General features: G+C 45.1%; 1 long non-coding RNA gene across 1 annotated transcript; it reads left to right on the forward strand.

The window, feature by feature from the left end:
- The first annotated feature begins 367 nt into the window (after nucleotides 1-367).
- On the forward strand, nucleotides 368-725 carry LOC124691243. Its single transcript, XR_006998869.1, has 3 exons — nucleotides 368-449; nucleotides 534-560; nucleotides 672-725. It is a non-coding gene; the product is annotated as an uncharacterized LOC124691243 (long non-coding RNA).
- The last annotated feature ends 23086 nt before the right edge of the window (nucleotides 726-23811 follow it).

A 23811-nucleotide genomic window follows, 5' to 3' on the forward strand; every position in this document is an offset into this window, starting at 1 on the left:
GTTCATCCCCTTCAAAGAAAAAAGAGACTAGTATCATTGCAAAATGCAGAAAATAGAAGGTACCTGCTTCAACCTTGTTTGTTTCACTTTCCAGTTTCTAAGTTTTACTTGCCATTTTGATTATGTGCCTTTTCTTGGATTTGTGGTTGGCTGAACCAGTGAAAAGGTTGAATGAGAACATCTTGGATTTCTGGAGCAAATCTATTGCTGAGTATCCAGAAATAGTAAGAATGGCACGTGATATTCTTGTACTTCCAGTGTCAAGTGTTGCTTCAAAATATGCTTTCAGCTTGAGTAAGAAGGTTATTGAAGCCTTAATGTGTATACACGCATAGTTCACACGTAGTAGTACCGAAGACAGTTGAAGCCTTAATGTGTTTGTAAGACTGGGTTCATCCCCTTCAAAGAAAAAAGAGACTAGTATCGTTGCAAAATGCAGAAAATAGAAGGTACCTGCTTCAACCTTGTTTGTTTTACTTTCCAGTTTCTAAGTTTTACTTGCCATTTTGATTATGTGCCTTTTCTGTTTACAGATAAGAGGACAGAGGCTGGGTTTTCAGGTGCGCCTAATTTCTTCAGATGATGAATGTAACATCTATATTCTCTAAATGGCTACTTGTCAACTTGGTGTACATACTAATTGGCAATCCTTTGTTCATTGTATTTTGAAGAAATTTCCTCTGGAGCAAAGAGATGAGAGAATAAGAGATGTGGAGATGGCATGCCATAGCAACTAGTACTTCTTCTTCGGTTCTAAATAGAATTAGTCTACTTGTGCTCTTGCATTTTTCGAAATTGTGTGACGTCCAGCTGTAGTTTTGCTGCTGCGATGCTGTTGTTTTGCTGTCAAAGTACTATGTTGTTGTTGCCAAAAGTCAGTTGTTATGCGTCTGTTAAATACTGTTCTAATGTTGTTGATTTGCTGTCAAAATGCAATTGTTATGCTGTCCAAATAGCACTGTTATGCTGCTGTTAAAATCGTATTGTTATGCTTCTAAAATACTGTTGCCTTCCTGTTAATATAGCACTGTTATTGTTATGGTGCTGCTAGAGGGATGGCACGAGAGGGCCGGCCGGGGGCCTTGCCCACGGCCGGTGGCAAGAGGGAAGGGATTTCCTTCTTAATTCTTGCTTAATTAGATTGATAGGTCTCCTCTCTTTATATAGAGAAGTTTACTTGACCCCTAAGCAAGCGACCATTATCTCTAACTAGTAAAAGTGCCCATGCGTTGCATCGGGAGAAAAACCATTCAACACTTCCCATCTTGGATTGTTTCTTCTCGACCAATTAACCACAGTGATAGTAATGCTTCGTATTAGAGGACAACCCTCTCCTTCCTTCTACTCTCAGACATCACCCTCCGCTACCCTCTCCTTCCAAGCCAAAGTACTACTACTAAGTTTGCATATATGGCGGCATTGTTTACTTTGTTTTTTCCATAATTTTCATGACCAAAGACACATTAAGATGCCTTTTCCGAAAAACTTAGCATGATTTGAGAGAATCAAACAAAATGGGAAACAACCAATTCAAAAATCTATCTAAACAACTTGCTAGCTATTAATTTGAGTAGGTCTATGATTCCATGATTCTCACTGTCCAGTGGAACTCAAGAAGGTTCGGTTGCTATCAACCATGGAATATATATTACTGCTTCAAATTCCATCTTCCAAAAGAAGTGAAATTCCAACATTCGTTATTAGTTCCACACATACACCATTTAGCATGAAGAAAATAAGAAATAACTATATTTCTTAAGGAGTGGCAATCTTGCATATTATCAAACCAAAATAACCGTGAAAAGAGTGATGTTAAAGTCAGATTATCATATACATATATTCCAATTTCGTATGCATTTAAAGGGCCAAAATTATGCTTATTTTGCCAAATGACTCACGGTCAAAAGATGCCTTTGTGCGCGGCCTAGTCGGTGAAGCACATTATGCACATAAGCGATGAAGCACATTATGCACATAAGCAGTGAGCACATTAAAGGCAAACACTGCATTAGCATTCTGCATGTAATCCAAAAATCAAGAGTTTGTTATGAGTATAGGCATTTTATATGCTATCATCAGTTAACATACCTTCTCCAAAATTGGCAATTGGCTGGGTTTTAAGTCGCAGATTATTTCAAATCTAGCAGCATTCCCTTTCCTTGGGTTGTAGAACAGTTTATTCGCTCGCCGCCTCGTCTTGGGCATTTTGTCTCTCCAGTCAACTCCGTGGTGAGCCAGAACATCATCTGGTTCTTGGTGCTTGTTCAAATTAATATTTGTTGAAGGGATAACCAACAAATGGTTGACAGGTCTATCTCGAGCACCAACTGCATAATTACTTTCTTGGAATTTCGAAGAAACATCTTATGTTCAAGTTACCTGCACAATGGTCCGCCAAAAAAAGGTTAGCTGCACAATTATATATTTATATCTATGTTACTATGTATATATGAGCAAACTTAGAGAGGAAGAAATATATTTGAAATTTCATCGTAGCAGAACTAAAGGCTGAAACTCACGGTACAGTGCCAGATTCATGCACGTTATAATATTATATGACTCTAGCCACTCATTAGCTAATTTTTTCTTTTAGGTAAAACAGAGCTTTATATGGCATTAGGAACAGGTTACAGTCATTACCTCTCCGTGTCTTCAATTTTGATAGCGATCAGGTCCAAATCGCTCCAATCTCCACCCAGGTGCCTGTGTGATTGCACTGCAGCTTCAGCCTTTTCCTTAGTACGAATTTTGACTGGGGATGCATAAACGCCGTCGCTGGAGATCGATTACCATCTTGCCGATCTGGATGCATCTGCCGAAAGTCCCACATGTTCAGAGAGTTGTGCAGCAAGGCCTCGATCTCAGCTTCGATTACCACCTCGTCGGACACAGCATATTCGAGGTGGATGAGGACGTCGGCGCTCTCGGCTGGACGGCGCCCGATGGCTGCCCCAGATGCTACTCGGAAATCTAAAAAAAAAAAACCTTGCGGCAGATCGAGTTCTTCAAGAGTAGCCAGATTGACCCACGGGTCTTTGATGTGCACTTAGGTGGCCGACTCCAGCACTGCACGCGGCTCATTCAGATGTGCAGAATCGCTTCATGACGCGGACCGAGGTGATTCCGATCCATAGTAGTAACACATATCATTATAGTGAGGATGGCGGAACCACCGGGTCCACCCGACGGCGCCGTCAGGTCTTTGCCGCTTGGCCATCAAGTCGCGCGGCGCCGGTGCCGCGACGACCGCTGTCGCTCAGTAATCCAATTGTCGGGCGTACGTTGGGTGCGAGCAGGAGGAGGCAACAGGCGACGATTTCGTATGAAAATCTACGCCAGAGCACTCAGTTTTAAGGCCGGGCCAGGCCAGGCTAGGCCGGGCTGAATACAACTCTAAAAGCAGAGAATCGGAGTTGAACACGTTGGCTCGTAGGGAACGGACAACGAAACTTTTACCAAACCAAGCGGACGGACGAAATTTTGACGTACCAGACCGCGGAAACACTTTTCCCTTTATTATTAGGTATAGATTAACCCTAAGACTAACGGGCTATACCGCCATTCAAAACCCATTACGTACTCTAACACTACACCCACCTGGACATGCAGCTCGAGGACGAGCTGCAACCTAAACAAACCATGACTCAACGCCACACAAACCTAACACCTAAAAACGAGCCTTTTTATCTCGGCTTGTTTTATTACTCTCAACCTGAAATGGACTGGGACGCTTTATTGTTGACCCCTGGACATAAAGTGGACACCATCCGCCCATCGGACGTGCACCTGTACAGCCACCTGGATCCCATGGAAACCAGCGGGACAGAAGGAGCTCGCGCGGCGGCTGGCGGCGGAATGCAGTGGTGCTACGCGGTGCGCTCCTATCGGTGACATCATGCCTTCTCCCCGCCGGATGACTGTCGATGGTGCAGACTTTGAGGTCGCTGCCCGCGGGAGAAACAGCATGTCCGCCGCCCGTGGGGGAAACCGCACGCCCAAGATCCCCGACGCAGCGGACGAGATCAAGGTCCCTTGCGCAACAAAGCGCAACTTGGAGGAGCTGCATGCAGATCACGCATCTCCCGCACACGCCGACGCACTAGGAGGCCACGCGCAGCAGCCTGTAGCCTCACCGCCGCCGATACGTGGCGGATAGCAATCCAAGCCGGAAGCGGTGACGGCAACGGAGGGAAACAGACCTGGTGGAAGGGCATCCCGGGCGGTGTCGATGTAGAGCCCGGGGCCAAGGTCGCTCCCACACCGCCGAAAGGCAGGGACGGCGCCGGTGGCGGCAGCAGCCGCTGCTGCGGTGTTGGTGGCGACGGCAACTGTTGTTGTTGTTGCGGCTGCCCACCGAACGGCAGGGACAGCGTCGGTGAGGACAGCTGCTGCAGCGGCGGCGTTGGTGGCGGCGGCAGCAGCTGTTGTTGCTGTAGCGTCCCGGTGGGGAAGAAGGCGGCCGACAGCTGGAGAAGAGGGACCCCCGGCGCCGAGGTAGGGCCCGGCCCGGAAATGGTGGACAGCGGCAGCGGGGACTGCAGCAGCCCGGCGTCGGGTGGCGGCGACGACAGCAGCAGCGTCGGCTGCAGCGGCCCGGCGCTCCGCCGCCTGGTGCGTCGGCTGCCACGGCAGCAGCGCCGCCGGCGGCGGCGGCCCGTAGGAACCGGCCAGGAAGTGGTGAGATCACGGAGGGCTGCGGTGATCTCCACCGGGGAGAGAATGGCGGGGACGTCGGAGTGCGGCGGCGGCGGGTGGGAAGAACTCGGTGGAGGGCTGGACATGATCGAACCCGAGAAAGCTGATACCAAATTATTATGGTGCTGCTAGAGGGATGGCACGAGAGGGCCGGCCGGGGGGCCTTGCCCACGGCCGGTGGCAAGAGGGAAGGGATTTCCTTCTTAATTCTTGCTTAATTAGATTGATACGTCTCCTCTCTTTATATAGAGAAGTTTACTTGACCCCTAAGCAAGGGGCCCTTATCTCTAATTAACCCTAAGACTAACTGGCTATACCGCCAGTCCAAGCCCATTACGTACTCTAACAGTTATACTGATAATATACTGGAGTTTTGCTCTCAAAAGTCAGTTGTTGCTACTGTTTGGGCAATCGGAGCCTTAAGCTTCCAGGCTTTGCCTTGAGCCAGGCTCGGGCCTAGGGAATGAGGTAATACCCGGGCTAAGCTTGGGCATGCCTTTACAGCCGTTGGGCTGTTTCTGGCCCGGCTGGAGTTATGGTCGGGCCTAGACATTACGTAGACATAGTTTGGCAAAATTAGAATGAGAAAAACATGGATATAGCGAAGGAGACAGCTTTGTCTATATCATTGTATTGTTGTAAATGTGTGGAACGTTACAATGCCCCCCAACATATTTTGTACCTTCGGGATGCAATATATTCGGACCACATCCAAAGCAGTAAGTGAAGTCAACATTCTTCCTTCGCGACAAGGTTCCTTGAGCGTTGTCCATACCCCAGCTTGCACAACGTCCAGCTGCAACACAAGCAACAAAGACTAATTCAGGAAATAACCAAATGGATAAAACATACATTGATATCATGTGCAACCAAAGGGACAGGTCTATCCCATGAGATAGAGATACCGCGGGTAATTTAACCTTGAGAGCAGATTATATGGAACTAGCTGGAAAAAAACCCGGTGAATATATAGTGATGATCATTCTCACTATATGTGCTATATAGTCGCAATCATATGGAACATATGTACGAAGTTTCTGTTGTAGCGGGTAATTTAACCTTGAGAGCAGATTATATGGAACTAACTGGAAAGAGCAGATTATATGGAACTAACTGGAAAAAAAACCCGGTGAATATATAGTGATGATCATTCTCACTATATGTGCTATATAGTCACAAACATATGGAACATATGTACGAAGTTTCTGTTGTAGTGAAAACGCCAATAGGTGTTGTATTGTATCCATGCATGCAAGTATTACGCGGCCACGTGAGTGACAAATGCAAGCTAAATTGTAATAAGGCGCTGGTGAAGATACTAATAATGGGGCCAGATAGTATAATACTACATAGGAAGAAGCACATAAGCTTGTGAACTGCGGCTATACTCTGGAATTGAGCGTGACATAAAGCACACATATTAAAGATTTGTTTTTGGTCAAGAAATACTACCCATCCTCGCAAGATCTTTACTTGGTTTTGGTGAGATGATCTCCTTCCTCATTTTTTGGTTAGAGGGACAAATACAGTCCATTTCTCAAGCAGGAAGCAGCCAGCTAAACAAAACAAGAGACTAGTTGGTCGTGATCAACCTGTTCCTCACACCAAACAGGGCTAACTACACAAAATGCCAAGGAATCCAGTAGTTGCCATATTGTAATGACATGAATGTTCTGCCTACTACACAAGTACTGTGCCAGTTCATGGCTGAGACTTCCAATTTCTCAGAGGATAGTGTATTTATTAAAAAGTAATAATGAAATCATGCTTCGCTAACATGACGGAGGAGCAAATCAGAAACCAGCCAACCTACAAAATCTGGTACCATTGACTAACACCTAAAGGCGCACATATCATAACTTCTTGAGAGAGTACATAAGAAATCAAAAACGTTCCGATAGTGTGTAAAATAGCATAACTGGTTAATCTTTCGCACAATGAACCCTGCACTAATCATTTTTAGACTACACTATTACGACTTGTATCCTAGTAAATCCGTGTTGTTTAGATTGCATCCATGTTCATTTTAGACTAATTAAGTTACTCCTACTACTTTCAAGTTTTAAGATGGTTCAGAGGAGACATTCTTCCATGGAATAAATGATTGATCTTCGACAATGTTTTAAGCGAGAAAATTTACCAGTAGAGTAAGAACCCAATGGCTCACAACAGATGACGGTGAAACCAATTGGATTCTTCCTTCTGGAACACAGCTGCAGCTCAGCGAAGAATAGATGTTCCCGCGAGCCCTCCTTGCTAGATCTTGCACTGAAGTTCATGTGCTTGTAAGGATAAAATGAAGAAGCCACCGAAACGACAGGACCGACCTCCAGGAGCTCAAACCTGAACTGCTCATAAGAAATAAATACAGGTCATGGCAATTAGACTTACCATCCCAGTAGTGATAGTGTGGCCACAACAAGTGAATAATTATGGAACTTACCTTCTTCCTTTTGTTGTAGTAATCCAAGGCTATCTTCGCGATTCTCATGGACTGCTGACGGTGAACTTTTGGATTAGGCCCAAGCGCAGGACCACCATGCATTTTCATGTACCTAGGATCATTGGCCCTGCAACGACGAGATAAAACAGAAAGATGTCAAATAAATGTCAGCTATGGGTTGGGGACTAGGGCGTTTGCAATGTGGAAAGAGTTTCAATTGCAATTTTAAAAGGAATTTAAGATGAGGCAAGAAATAACTATGAACGTTATGGCGGCGAATATAGAACCTTTTTTTCAGCATAATTATACAACATGCAGCAAAAGGGATATGATCAATCTTATAACTGCAACGGCATCATGAGACTAAAAGATACATTTTTTATAGAATTAAGCACTACGATTAATTCACTGCACACATCTGAACTATTTCTCTAAGATCAGATGGTGCACAGAGCAACAAGAAGTCAACAAACAATCAAACTCCAAGATAGATGCCAGTGTAAGGTGGCGCTTGCTACTAGTACTATATATTGTCTGGTGTTCTATGCAACTTACTAAATACTAATACATATTACTTAACACTCTTAGGATGAAACTGAAGTCTATGTTACACATGTCCGGATGTCCACTTGCAACAGAATATGGCGTGTCTAACTGTCTATATTGTGTTAGACAAGCACCCATTCAATATTATCTGGCGTGTCTATAGTCTATTCAATATATTACTAGCTAGGCGTGCATCAGATGACCTAACAGTACTGACATCGAGATGAGTAATTATACGACACACATGGATTCTCTTACCAGGGAGGCTGAGCTGGCATCGGAGGTGGAACCCAGGCGGGGGAGACGGCGGCCGCCGGGGCAGGGGTGGATACTTCAGATGAACCATGCACAACGAGGGCGTCGGAGCTTCTCGGCTTCGAGGGGGGCGTCGGGTAAGGTTCTTCTATCTCCGCGATAGCAGCCATGGCGAGATTACGATCCTCCTAGGTTTTCGATGGAGCTAGAAGGGAAAAGGGGAACGAAGGGAGCCAAAACGAGTTTCGGAATCCGAATTTGGGTCGTAGTTTCGTGGGCTTTTCATGGTTTCCTTGGGCTTTTTCCGTTGACTCGTTTTGCCTTTCCGTTCCTCCTTTGTTTTCAATTTCTTTTGTTTTGCACAATTTATTTCCCCCTTTTTTTTTTTGAGAAACATAGTACAACGCAGACGCTCACATACACTCACCCCCATGAACGCACACACGCACACCCTACCCCTATGAGTACCTCCGAAAAACTGAGCCGGCGGGATCTTGAAATTGACGAAGTCACCACTGGCGCCTCGCTGTCGACGTGAACGTCGCCTCCCACTGAATGAATATTCCGCCTTAATGAGACACACACATGTCAAATCTGGGATTTGAACTCTGGTGGGCTGGGGGTACAACCACCCTCCTAACCACCCAACCTCAGGTTGGTTCTCTCTTTTCGTTTTTTCTTATTATGAATATATGCCTTTTTTGAAATCAAATAGAGTAGTACATTTCTTAAAGTTTTATATAGTACTACTAACATTTTCTGTATGTTTCTAGCTCATGCACATTTGTTCAGACACACACGGACATTTATATAGAAATAGATAGTATGAACATTTATTCACATATGTATGAACACCTATTCTGACATATATATGAATTTATTTACAATACTACCTTCGTCCCGATAATAAGATGTATTTGTATTTTAAGATAAACTTTGATCCAAAAAATTGAGCAAGAAAATTTTGATTATATTATACGTAATTAGTAATTATCGGATTTGTATGGAAAATAATTTCTAAGAGCATCTCCTCCGGCGCTCCCTAAATAGGCGCCAATAGGTGCACCAACAACGAGATATGGAAGTGTCGGCACCATGGGCGGCGCTGGGGGTATTCCCCTGCCCATGATTTTGATGGGAAAAAAAATTTGATCGTATTTGGCCCAGCCCAACAAGCAGGAAGCCAGGAACCAGGCCATCGCACATTCGCACGCAACCCTCTCGCAGCAGGCACGCGACGCAGACCTGCCCACGCCACCCCACGACCGCCGCCGGCGATGCATCCCGGAGCAGCAGGCGATGGCCCCGCGCCCGCCGCGGCGGCGGCGCCCCGGCCCCGCCCCTGCCGACCCGCACCCTATCCCCTCCTCCCGTCCGCGCCACCCCATCCGGCCCGGCGATGCATCCCGGAGCAGCGGGCGACATGGCGGGCGACGGCCCCGCGCCTGCCGTGGCGGCGGCGCCCCGGCCCTGCCCCCCGCCGACCCGCCGACCCGCGCCCTAGCCCCTCCTCCCGTCCGCGCCGCCCCATCCCCATCCCAGCGCCGAGCAGCGGTACTGGCGTACTGCCCCCAATTTTGTTTGTTGCTATTACTTCATTGTTTGCTTTCTAGACAAATCAATCACTCCTATTAGCTTCATAGAATCATAGATGCAAGATTTGTATTGTTAAGCTTGCTACAAAGTTTTATGCTTCTGATTTTACAAGAGATGAACTAGCAAGGCTTCCATGGCAACTAAACATGTATGTTGCTAATTTGCGTAGAGATGAAAGATTTCAAAACTTGAAAAATCTGTCCGAGCTATCAGTTATGCTTGTCAAGACAAAGAAGCATGAACAATATCATATTGTTTACAAGCTTCTTAAGTTGGTATTGATTCTACCGAGTAGCCACTGCTAGTGTTGAAAGGATGTTCTCTTCAATGAGCTATTTGAAGAATAAGCTAAGGAACAAAATGGGTGATGACTATTTGAACTATTGTATGGTTACATTTGTTGAGAAAGATTACTTCAGGCAAGTAAAGAATGAGGATATCATCAATCTCTTCCAAAAAGGCAAGCGCAAAGTTATAATGTAAGATGGAACATCATCACTTTATCAATCAAAAGGTATCTATGTATTCATGTCGTTATGGGCTTATAAATTGAAATATTGCTATTGTTGTCATGCTAGTGTTGTTTTATTCATATATTGATAGTATTGCGGTGTTTGATTCATATACTACATTTAGAGCAAAAAAAAATTTGGTGGAATACCCAGGCGCCATTTCCTGGCGCCGCCACTGGTCGGCACCTGCTCTCCAATTTGAGGAGAGCTTGCACACACCAACGACCCCATTAAAAATCCCTAAAAATAAATTTGAACAAGCAAAAATAATTAAACTACGGAATTTCATTCAAATTTAGGATTATTTACATAAAATTGAATGAAACTTGAATTTTAATATAGATTGAATTAAACCCTAATCTAATGATCGTCGGTTGGGACACCCAACGGGCCTACCTTGTTGTCGTTCTTCCCCTTTGTTGTCGCGTGCAGGCGTGCCCGCCTCTCCGCCCAAGCTTCACGCATCTGGTAGAGGAGCATGGCCGCCGGCGACGCTGAAGCTTGCCGATGGCGCTGCCCCTCAGCATCGTCTGGCGAGACTCCTTATTCTGGGTGAGCCTCGATTTCTTGCGGGCGGCCGCTTTGGCCTGGCGCTGAGCGTTCATCTCAAGTAGCCCCTGCCGATCGGCCGCCATGAGCAGGCGACCTGCCTCCTCCATGGTCGCCCGCTGGTGTGAGATCTCGATGGCCTGCTCGAAGTGGGTGTCGTTCATATACTTCAGTTCTTCCTCCTTCAGTCTCCGGAAACGATGCGCGTTGAAGGAGGCCAATATCGTCGCCTGCTCCGGAACGGCTGCTCCTCGACCCACTGCGCCAACTCTTCCGCCGCCTCGGGGTCCGTGTCTGCTTCGAACGCGTCGTTCCACTCGTCTAACGGGGAGTCATCGGAGTTGAAGTCCAGCAGGTCGAACTCGTCGTCGGGATGCGGCTGGGCTGCATGCTTTGTCTGCAGTGATGGTTGATGACCCACAAGTATAGGGGATCGCAACAGTCTTCGAGGGAAGTAAAACCCAATTTATTGATTCGACACAAGGGGAGCCAAAGAATATTTGTAAGCCTTAACAGCGGAGTTGTCAATTCAGCTGCACTCGGAAACAGACTTGCTCGCAATAGTTTATCGTAGCAACAGTTTTATAGCGTAGCAGTAGTGAAATATAAGCAGCAGTGTAATAAAGACAGCAGTAGTGATTGTAGTAAACAGCAGGATTAAAATATTGTAGGCATAGGGATGGATGAACGGGCGCTGCATGGATAAGATAACTCATGTAATAATCAAGACAAGGCATTTGCAGATAATAATAAAACAGTATCCAAGTACTAAATAACCATAACCATGTGTTCCATATATAGTTGTACGTGCTCGCAATGAGAAACTTGCACAACAATTTTTGTCCTACCAGCCGGTGGTAGCCGGGCCTCTAGGGAAACTACTGGTAATTAAGGTACTCCTTTTAATAGAGTACCGGAGCAAAGCATTAACACTCCGTGAACACATGTGATCCTCATATCACAGTCTTCCCCCCCCCCGTTGTCCCAATTTCTGTCACTTTGGGGCCTCGGGTTCCGGACAGCAATATATGTATACAACTTGCAGGTAAGATCATAAAACAATGAATATCATCATGAATCAATAACATGTTCAGATCTGAAATCATGGCACTCGGGCCCTATGTGACAAGCATTAAGCATAACAAGTTGCAACAATATCATAAAAGTACCAACAACGGATACTAGGCACCATGCCCTAACAATCTTATGGCTATTACATGAACAATCTCAATTAATCCCTACCATCCGCTTCAGCCTACAGCGGGGATTTACTCACACATGGATGGGGGAAGCATGGATGGTCGATGGAGAGGCGTCGGTGGCGATGATGGCGATGATCTCCTCCAATTCCCCGTCCCGGTAGGGTGCCAGAACGGAGTTTCTGATCCCGAAATAGGGTTTTTCGATGGCGGCGGAGTTCTGGATGTCTTCTGGAAAATTGGTCGAACCCCCGTGCGTTTTTAGGTCAAGGGCTTTAAGTAGTCCAGAGGGGAGCGCCTGGGGCTGGCCGAGGTGGCGTCCCCATGTGGCGGCGCGGCCATGGGCCCACCACGCCGCCATGTGGCGTGCGCGCCTCGTGGCCCCCCTCCGTCTCGTCTTCTGGCTCCGTGGGTCTTCTGTAAAAATAGGCACATTGCAATTATTTTCGGGGATTTTCCTGAAAGTTGATTTTCTGCACAAAAATAAGACACCAGCGCAATTCTGCTGAAAACAGCGTTAGTCCGTGTTAGTTGTATCCAAAATACACAAATTAGAGACAAAACAATAGCAAAAGTGTTCGGGAAAGTAGATACGTTTTGGACGTATCAACTCCCCCCAAGCTTAGCGTATTGCTTGTCCTCAAGCAATTCAGTTAACAACTGAGTGCGATAAAAAAACTTTCACGAACACATTTGCTCATATGATGTAACTATTCTCATAATATGGACGAGTACTTAGGCAATTCATAATAAGATAAATGCAAATAAAGTAATCTAATAGTGATGTAGCCCCGCTCACCGACGACGCTACACCAAGACCAACAAGTCCCCCAAGTGGACCGATGACGCGAGCTCGGGTTAAAGCGCTACACGATGAGGTGAACTCGCTCCTCACCACCCTTGATCTCGGTGCCCCTTTGGATGGAATGCTACCTCATGCCAATGTGCTTTGTGTCATTAGGTACAAGGCGCATCAAGACCCCGGAGAGGAGGATACGCCATGGTCAAGGGAAGGAGAGGAGCAGCGGGACTTGGAGATGAGCACGAAGCTGGACCCGACGACACTCGAAGCGCACGAAGGAAGAAGAGGAAGATGGCCGGCCCAGGACCCGGTCGGACCGGCCCCACGACCAGGTCATCCGGTCCCAGGCCCGGTCAACCGGGCGCCCAACCGGATTTCCCTCGGTCCTTACCAGCATCGTACCGGGGAGCAACCTGACGGAAACTTGCGAGGTTTCCGGTTGGCGCCCGGTCGACCGGCCCCATGACCGGACCACCCGGTCACAGGCCCGGTCTGACCGGGCCCAGACCGGATCCGACGGAAATGTCTCACCAAACTGCCTAAGTTATCCACTTGTGTACCTTTTCGCCTTGCTGGACATGTAGGCCTATATAAGCAGTATGGACCCCTCCTTTACCCCTTAGACTTAAATTGAGCTTAAACACTACTTTGAGCTTTGTCTCCCTAGGGTTAGCATCCCTTTGTAATCAAGGCATCCTTGTTGTTGATTTGGCTACTGTTGAGTGAGATTCTAGTGCAAGCACTCTCTCCCTCACCAATCTCCTTTCTCCAACACCAAACTCTCACCGGGAATTCTGTCGCGTGCCTCTTCCGGGTGATTCTATTGGTGTGGTCCATCGAGCCACGGGGGTAAGTATCGGGTGTATCGGGTTGGTGTGCGTGCGTGAGTACCGGTGTTCTTCGTGTTCTTCGTGTTCCTCGCGCTCTCCCACCTTTTCCCCTTGGATTTTGGGTCAAATCGCGAGATCGGGCCAAACCCTAGATCTCAGATCTCATCATATGGTATCAGCAGCTCTTGGTTACCGCGATTTTGACCCTCCACCCACCCGATTTCGTTCCTAGAAAATTTTCCACGAAATCCCCAAAAATAGCCCTAAATTGCCTTTTGACCGATCTGTGATTTGGTTGCGTTTTGAGTGGTTTTGGTCCGTGGATTCGGTGTTGTTGTGCTTGATCTACTATTTCCCCAACTTTTAGCCTCCAATTCCATCGTTTCCCGTCGATTTTCTCTTTTGGTTTTGGTTTGGGGAAGAATAGGAGAGAGAAACCGCGAAACCCGGTTGAGAAACCCGGTTGACCGGCCCCCAGACCGGACCAGCCGGCCCAGCACCCGGCCGACCGGGCGCCAACTGGACCAGCCGGTCCAGAACCCGGTCCAACCGGCCCCCAGACCGGGCGCAGCTCTGCACCCTCCTCCGACCTCGTTTTCGGCTACCACCACCACCACCATCATCGCAGGTATAACTTGCAGTTTTTCCTCGTAGCCCTCTTCCTTTTGCGATCTATCCCATCGAGCATTGCTTGTTTAGTGTTTCGAGACATTGCACGTGGCCCCGATTGTGAGGTGTGTGTGCAGTGTGGAGTAAAGCTTCCAAGCAAACACTCGTGTGGCAAGATAGCAAAAGCGAGGCTAACGCTAACATAGTGCGTGAAAAAAAAGCCCCAAAAATACAAAAAGAGTGCAAGTAGCACCATACATCCATACATACAAAAGAGTGAAAGTGCCACCATAGATACAAAAGAGTGCAAGTGCCACCGTGTACAAAAGAGTCATAAGCTTTTAAGCAAACGAGAGAAGAGAAGAGAGGCCGCGTGTGAATCTTGTTGTCTCTTCATTTGCAACCAAAGCTTTGGCTCTCCTTGTGTTAGTGTGACACCGAGCACCTTTACATACATTTTTCCGCTCACTTTTGGTTGCACTAACCCCGCTTATCCCGTGTGTGCGTTCCACAACTTTTCCGTGTTCATAGTGATCTTCACATTGACATTTGGATTTTTGGACCTCACCCACTTTTAACAACATACTTGATCTTGGATTTTGTCTTTTGGCTTTCCACCATACTCACCTAACACCATATTTGCTAGCTTTTGTGTGTGGTTTGCGTGTGTCCCCGATACACTTGATCTTGCTTTTGGCTTGGTTGATTGCCTCAATACTATCTTACCTTGGTAAGAGTGCGAGGTAGTCTCCTTCCACTAACATACACAACATAGTTCTTGTCTTTCCATCATGGATAGGAACGGAGATGATCCAAGGGATGGAGAAGTCCTCCGCAACACCGAGAGGTTGGCCACTCAACACAACCTATGGACGCAACGCCAAGAGTTCAAGGAGCAACTCGCACTCTTCGAGGCTCGCATCGACGAACAATACGACGAGGTGGCACACAACTTCTCCGCCGTGAACCAAGACTTGGCTCTTCTTCGTGAAGCTACGGACAACTTGAATGGCCAAATGGCGGCCAATGATGCCAACATGGAGCGGCGCATGGATAGCCTCGAGCGCGCCATCACCAACTTGGGTCGCCATCGCCGACACCGCTCTACTTCATCATCCTCAAGCTCGCCACAAGATTACTACTCTCATTGTGGCCATTCGTCCTCAAGCTCCTCCTCAAGGCATGAAGACCATCTTCGACCTCATCGCCCACATGTTCGTCATGAAGACTCTCGCTCCAACTCTAGGCGAGGAGAAATACATCGCCATGCTCGTCCACATGAACGTCCTCCACAAGATCAAGTCCTCCAACAAGATCGTCATCAAGCGGATCGCCATGCCCACCATGGGCGTGACGACCAACCCCAAGACCAAGGTCCTCAAGATCAACCTCGGCGAGATCTCCGACGTCACCCTCGCCATGACCAACGTGGAAGAGGTGATCCACCACATGATCAAGATGAGAGGACCAATGATACGTCTCCAACGTATCGATAATTTCTTGTGTTCCATGCCACATTATTGATGTTATCTACATGTTTTATGCACACTTTATGTCATATTCGTGCATTTTCTGGAACTAACCTATTAACAAGATGCCGAAGTGCCGCTTGCCGTTTTCTGCTGTTTTTGGTTTCAGAAATCCTAGTAAAGAAATATTCTCGGAATTGGACGAAATAAAAGCCCGGAGGCCTATTTTCTCACGAAGCTTCCGTAAGTCCGAAGGAGAGACGAAGAGGGGCCACAGGGCGCCAAACCCTAGGCGGCGCGGCCCCCTTGGCCGCGCCGGCCCGTGGTCCGGGCCCCCGTGCCGCCTCTTGACTTGCCCTTCCGCCTACAAATAGCCTCCGTGACGAAACCCCCAGCACCGAGAGCCACGATACGGAAAACATTACCGAGACGCCGTCGCCGCCGATCCCATCTCGGGGGATCCCGGAGATCGCTCTCCGGCACCCCGCCGGAGAGGGGAATCATCTCCCGGAGGACTCTACACCGCCATGGTCGCCTCCGGAGTGATGAGTGAGTAGTCTACCCCTGGACTATGGGTCCATAGCAGTAGCTAGATGGTTGTCTTCTCCCCATTGTGCTATCATTGTCGGATCTTGTGAGCTGCCTATCATGATCAAGATCATCTATATGTAATTCTATATGTTGCGTTTGTTGGGATCCGATGAATAGAGAATACTTGTTATGTTGATTATCAAAGTTATGCTTATGTGTTGTTTATGATCTTGCATGCTCTCCGTTATTAGTAGATGCTCTGGCCAAGTAGATGCTTTTAACTCCAAGAGGGAGTACTTATGCTCGATAGTGGGTTCATGCCCGCATTGACACCGGGGAGTGACGAAACCCCTAAGGTTGTGTTGTGCTGTTGCCACTAGGGATAAAACATTGATGCTATGTCTAAGGATGTAGTTGTTGATTACATTACGCACCATACTTAATGCAATTGTCTCGTTGTTTTGCAACTTAATACCGGAGGGGGTTCGGATGATAACCTGAAGGTGGACTTTTAGGCATAGATGCAGTTGGATGGCGGTCTATGTACTTTGTCGTAATGCCCAATTAAATCTCACTATACTCATCATGATATGTATGTGCATTGTCATGCTCTCTTTATTTGTCAATTGCCCAACTGTAATTTGTTCACCCAACATGCTGTTCGTCTTATGGGAGAGACACCTCTAGTGAACTCGTGGACCCCGGTCCAATTCTCTTTACTGAAATACAATCTATCGCAATACTTGTTCTACTCGTTTTCTCTGCAAACAATCATCTTCCACACAATACGGTTAATCCTTTGTTACAAGCAAGCCGGTGAGATTGACAACCTCACTCGTTTCGTTGGGGCAAAGTACTTTGGTTGTGTTGTGCAGGTTCCACGTTGGCGCCGGAATCTCCGGTGTTGCGCCGCACTACATCCCGCCGCCATCAACCTTCAACGTGCTTCTTGGCTCCTCCCGGTTCGATAAACCTTGGTTTCTTTCCGAGGGAAAACTTGCTGCTGTGCTCATCATACCTTCCTCTTGGGGTTGCCCAACGAACGTGTGAAATACACGCCATCAAGCATATTTTCTCGGCGCCGTTGCCGGGGAGATCAAGACACGCTCGCAAGGGGAGTCTCCACTTCTCAATCTCTTTACTTTGTTTTTGTCTTGCTTTATTTTATTTACTACTTTGTTTGCTGCACTAAATCAAAACACAAAAAAATTAGTTGCTAGTTTTACTTTATTTGCTATCTTGTTTGCTATATCGAAAACACAAAAAAATTAGTTTACTTGCATTTACTTTATCTAGTTTGCTTTATTTACTATTGCTAAAATGGCCAACGCTGAAAATACTAAGTTGTGTGACTTCACAACCACAAATAATAATGATTTCTTATGCACACCTATTGCTCCACCTGCTACTACAGCAGAATTCTTTGAAATTAAACCTGCTTTATCGAATCTTGTCATGAACCATCAATTTTCCGGTGTTAGTTCCGATGATGCTGCTGCCCATCTCAATAATTTTGTTGAACTATGCGAAATGCAAAAATATAAAGATGTAGATGGTGATATTATTAAACTAAAATTGTTCCCTTTCTCATTAAGAGGAAGAGCTAAAGATTGGTTGCTATCTCCGCCTAAGAATAGTATTGATTCATGGATTAAATGCAAGGATGCTTTTATTGGTAGATATTATCCCCCTGCTAAAATTATATCTTTGAGGAGTAGCATAATGAATTTTAAACAATTAGATACTGAACATGTTGCTCAAGCTTGGGAAAGAATGAAATCTCTCGGTTAAAAATTGCCCAACCCATGGACTCGACTACTTGGATGATCATCCAAACCTTCTATGCAGGACTAAATTTTTCTTCGCGGAATTTATTGGATTCAGCTGCTGGAGGTACCTTTATGTCCATCACATTGGGGGCGGCTACAAAACTTCTTGATGATATGATGATAAATTACTCTGAATGGCACACGGAAAGAGCTCCACAAGGTAAGAAGGTAAATTCGTCGAAGAATCCTCCTCCTTGAGTGATAAGGTTGATGCTATTATGTCTATGCTTGTGAATGATAGGACTAATATTGATCCTAATAATGTTCCGTTAGCTTCATTGGTTGCACAAGAAGAACATGTTGATGTAAACTTCATTAAAAATAATAATTTCAACAACAATGCTTACCGGAACAATTCTAGTAATAACTATAGGCCATATCCTTATAATAATGGCAACGGCTATGCTAATTCTTATGGGAATTCTTACAACAATAATAGGAATTCACCCCCTGGACTTGAAGCCATGCTTAAAGAATTTATTAGTACACAAACTGCCTTTAACAAATCTGTTGAGGAAAAGCTCAATAAAATTGATATTCTTGTTTCTAGAGTTGATAGTCTTGCCTCCGATGTTGATCTTTTGAAATCGAAAGTTATGCCTAATAGGGACATTGAAAATAAAATTGTTACTACAGCAAATGCCATCCAAGTTAGAATTAATGAGAATATAAGATTAATGGCTGAACTGCGTGCTAGGTGGGATAGAGAAGAAAATGAAAAACTAGCTAAAGAGAAGAATATAGCTAAAGTTTGGACTATTACCACCATTAGTAATGATAATGCTACACATGTTGCTGCACCTCCTACTCATACTAATAAAAGAATTGGTGTTAGCAATGTTTCCACTTCTAATGCAAAGCGCGAAAAACGCTCGAAACCGCTAAAACCGCTGAAACTGCCTCGCGATAAAGCTGCTGAAATTTTTTCCAACATTGGGGATGATGATCCCATTGCTTTAGATTATAATGGTTTGAATTTTGATGATTGCCACATCTCTGAAGTTATAAAGTTCTTGCAAAAACTTGCTAAAAGTCCTAATGCTAGTGCTATAAATTTGGCTTTCACGCATCATATTACAAATGCTCTCATAAAAGCTAGAGAAGAGAAACTAGAGCGCGAAGCCTCTATTCCTAAAAAGCTAGAAGATGGCTGGGAGCCCATCATTAAGATGAAGGTTAAAGATTTTGATTGTAATGCTTTATGTGATCTTGGTGCAAGTATTTCTGTTATGCCAAAGAAAATTTATAATATGCTTGACTTGCCACCGCTGAAAAATTGTTATTTGGATGTTAATCTTGCTGATCATTCTACAAAGAAACCTTTGGGTAAGTTGATAATGTTCGCATTACCGTTAACAATAATCTTGTTCCCGTTGATTTTGTTGTCTTGGATATTGAATGCAATGCATCTTGTCCAATTATATTGGGAAGACCTTTTCTTCGAACTGTTGGTGCTATTATTGATATGAGGGAAGGTAATATAAAATATCAATTTCCTCTCAAGAAAGGTATGGAACACTTCCCTAGAAAGAGAATGAAGGTACCTTATGATTCTATCATTAGAACAAATTATGATGTTGATGCTTCATCTCTCGATGTTACTTGATACACACTTTCTGCGCCTAGCTGAAAGGCGTTAAAGAAAAGCGCTTATGGGAGACAACCCATGTTTTTACCTACAGCACTTTGTTTTTATTTTGTGTCTTGGAAGTTGTTTACTACTGTAGCAACCTCTCCTTATCTTAGTTTTGAGTTTTGTTGTGCCAAGTTAAGCCGTTGATAGAAAAGTAAGTACTAGATTTGGATTACTGCGCAGTTCCAGATTTCTTTGCTGTCACGAATCTGAGCCCACTGCCCTGCAGGAAGCTCAGAAAATTATGCCAATTTACGTGCATGATCCTCAGATATGTACGCAACTTTCATTCAATTTGAGCATTTTCATTTGAGCAAGTCTGGTGCCATTTTAAAATTCGTCAATACGAACTGTTCTGTTTTGACAGATTCTGCCTTTTATTTCGCATTGCCTCTTTCGCTATGTTGGATGAATTTCTTTGATCCACTAATGTCCAGTAGCATTATGCAATGTCCAGAAGTGTTAAGAATGATTGTGTCACCTCTGAATATGTCAATTTATATTGTGCACTAACCCTCTAATGAGTTGTTTCGAGTTTGGTGTGGAGGAAGTTTTCAAGGATCAAGAGAGGAGTATGATGCAACATGATCAAGGAGAGTGAAAGCTCTAAGCTTGGGGATGCACCCGGTGGTTCACCCCTGCATATATCAAGAAGACTCAAGCGTCTAAGCTTGGGGATGCCCAAGGCATCCCCTTCTTCATCAACAAATTATCGGGTTCCTCCCCTGAAACTACATTTTTATTCGGCCACATCTTATGTGCTTTTTCTTGGAGCGTCGTTTTGTTTTAGTTTTTGTTTTGTTTGAATAAAATGGATCCTAGCATTCACTTTATGGGAGAGATACACACTCCGCTGTAGCTTATGGACAAATATGTCCTTGGTTTCTACTCATAGTATTCATGGCGAAGTTTCTCCTTCGTTAAATTGTTATATGGTTGGAATTGGAAAATGATACATGTAGTAATTGCTATAAATGTTTTGGGTAATGTGATACTTGGCAATTGTTGTGCTCATGTTTAAGCTCTTGCATCATATGCTTTGCACCCATTAATGAAGAAATATATAGAGCATGCTAAAATTTGGTTTGCATATTTGGTTTCTCTAAGGTCTAGATAATTTCTAGTTTTGAGTTTGAACAACAAGGAAGACGGTATAGAGTATTATAATGCTTTCAATATGTCTTTTATGTGAGTTTTGCTGTACTAGTTCATCCTTGTGTTCGCCTCAAACAACCTTGCTAGCCTAAACCTTGTATCGAGAGGGAATACTTCTCATGCATCCAAAATACTTGAGCCAACCACTATGCCATTTGTGTCCACCATACCTACCTACTACATGGTATTTTCCCGCCATTCCAAAGTAAATTGCTTGAGTGCTACCTTTAAAATTCCATCATTCACTTTTGCAATATATAGCTCATGGGACAAATAGCTTAAAAACTATTGTGGTATTGAATATGTAATTATGCACTTTATCTCTTATTAAGTTGCTTGTTGTGCGATAACCATGTTTATCGGGGAACGCCATCAACTCTTTGTTGAATTTCATGTGAGTTGCTATGCATGTTCGTCTTGTCTGAAGTAAGGGCGATCTACACCGAGTTGAATGGTTTGAGCATGCATATTGTGAGAGAAGAACATTGGGCCGCTAACTAAAGCCATGTTCCATGGTGGAAGTTTCAGTTTTGGACAAACATCCTCAAATCTCTAATGAGAAAAGAATTAATTGTTGTTGAATGCTTAAAGCATTAAAAGAGGAGTCCATTATCTCGTTGTCTATGTTGTCCCGGTATGGATGTCTAAGTTGAGAATAATCAAAAGCGAGAAATCCAAATGCGAGCTTTCTCCTTAGACCTTTGTACAGAGCGGCATAGAGGTACCCTTTGTGATACTTGGTTAAAGCATATGTATTGCGGTGATAATCCAGGTAGTCCAAGCTAATTAGGACAAGGTGCGAGCACTATTAGTACACTATGCATGAGGCTTGCAACTTATAAGATATAATTTACATGATGCATATGCTTTATTACTACCGTTGACAAAATTGTTTCATGTTTTCAAAATCAAAGCTCTAGCACAAATATAGCAATCGATGCTTTTCCTCTATGAGGACCTTTCTTTTTACTTTTATGTTGAGTCAGTTCACCTATTTCTATCCACCTCAAGAAGCAAACACTTGTGTGAACTGTGCATTGATTCTTACATACTTGCTTATTGCACTTATTATATTACTCTATGTTGACAATATCCATGAGATATACATGTTACAAGTTGAAAGCAACCGCTGAAACTTAATCTTCTTTTGTGTTGCTTCAATACCTTTACTTTGAATTATTGCTTTATGAGTTAACTCTTATGCAAGACTTATTGATGCTTGTCTTGAAGTGCTATTCATGAAAAGTCTTTGCCTTATGATTCACTTGTTTACTCATGACATACACATTGTTTTGATCGCTGCGTTCTCTACATATGCTTTACAAATAGTATGATCAAGTTTATGATGGCATGTCACTCCAGAAATTATCTTTGTTATCGTTTTACCTGCTCGGGACGAGCAGAACTAAGCTTAGGGATGCTGATACGTCTCCAACGTATCGATAATTTCTTGTGTTCCATGCCACATTATTGATGTTATCTACATGTTTTATGCACACTTTATGTCATATTCGTGCATTTTCCGGAACTAACCTATTAACAAGATGCCGAAGTGCCGCTTGTCTGTTTTCTGCTGTTTTTGGTTTCAGAAATCCTAGTAAAGAAATATTCTCGGAATTGGACGAAATAAAAGCCCGGAGGCCTATTTTCTCACGAAGCTTCCGTAAGTCCGAAGGAGAGACGAAGAGGGGCCACGGGGCGCCAAACCCTAGGGCGGCGCGGCCCCCCTTGGCCGCGCCGGCCCGTGGTCCGGGCCCCCGTGCCGCCTCTTGACTTGCCCTTCCGCCTACAAATAGCCTCCGTGACGAAACCCCCGCACCGAGAGCCACGATACGGAAAACATTACCGAGACGCCGTCGCCGCCGATCCCATCTCGGGGGATCTCGGAGATCGCCTCCGGCACCCTCGCCGGAGAGGGGAATCATCTCCCGGAGGACTCTACACCGCCATGGTCGCCTCCGGAGTGATGAGTGAGTAGTCTACCCCTGGACTATGGGTCCATAGCAGTAGCTAGATGGTTGTCTTCTCCCCATTGTGCTATCATTGTCGGATCTTGTGAGCTGCCTATCATGATCAAGATCATCTATATGTAATTCTATATGTTGCGTTTGTTGGGATCCGATGAATAGAGAATACTTGTTATGTTGATTATCAAAGTTATGCTTATGTGTTGTTTATGATCTTGCATGCTCTCCGTTATTAGTAGATGCTCCGGCCAAGTAGATGCTTTTAACTCCAAGAGGGAGTACTTATGCTCGATAGTGGGTTCATGCCCGCATTGACACCGGGGAGTGACGAAACCCCTAAGGTTGTGTTGTGCTGTTGCCACTAGGGATAAAACATTGATGCTATGTCTAAGGATGTAGTTGTTGATTACATTACGCACCATACTTAATGCAATTGTCTCGTTGTTTTGCAACTTAATACCGGAGGGGTTCGGATGATAACCTGAAGGTGGACTTTTTAGGCATAGATGCAGCTTGGATGGCGGTCTATGTACTTTGTCGTAATGCCCAATTAAATCTCACTATACTCATCATGATATGTATGTGCATTGTCATGCTCTCTTTATTTGTCAATTGCCCAACCGTAATTTGTTCACCCAACATGCTGTTCGTCTTATGGGAGAGACACCTCTAGTGAACTGTGGACCCCGGTCCAATTCTCTTTACTGAAATACAATCTACTCGCAATACTTGTTCTATTGTTTTCTCTCGCAAACAATCATCTTCCACACAATACGGTTAATCCTTTGTTACAGCAAGCCGGTGAGATTGACAACCTCACCTGTTTCGTTGGGGCAAAGTACTTTGGTTGTGTTGTGCAGGTTCCACGTTGGCGCCGGAATCTCCGGTGTTGCGCCGCACTACATCCCGCCGCCATCAACCTTCAACGTGCTTCTTGGCTCCTCCTGGTTCGATAAACCTTGGTTTCTTTCTGAGGGAAAACTTGCTGCTGTGCTCATCATACCTTCCTCTTGGGGTTGCCCAACGAACGTGTGAAATACACGCCATCAACCAACAATGAGCATCGTCAACAACCTCGACAAGATCTTCAACAACATCATCACCGTGAGCCAAGTGAAGCTAGTGTCCAACTTCAACGCTAACCCAATGCTATGGTTGGCCGTGGAAGACCTCCTATCCCACCTCAAGCCG

Source organism: Lolium rigidum, chromosome 2 (assembly GCF_022539505.1).
Source record: "Lolium rigidum isolate FL_2022 chromosome 2, APGP_CSIRO_Lrig_0.1, whole genome shotgun sequence".
Taxonomy (NCBI): Eukaryota; Viridiplantae; Streptophyta; class Magnoliopsida; order Poales; family Poaceae; genus Lolium; species Lolium rigidum.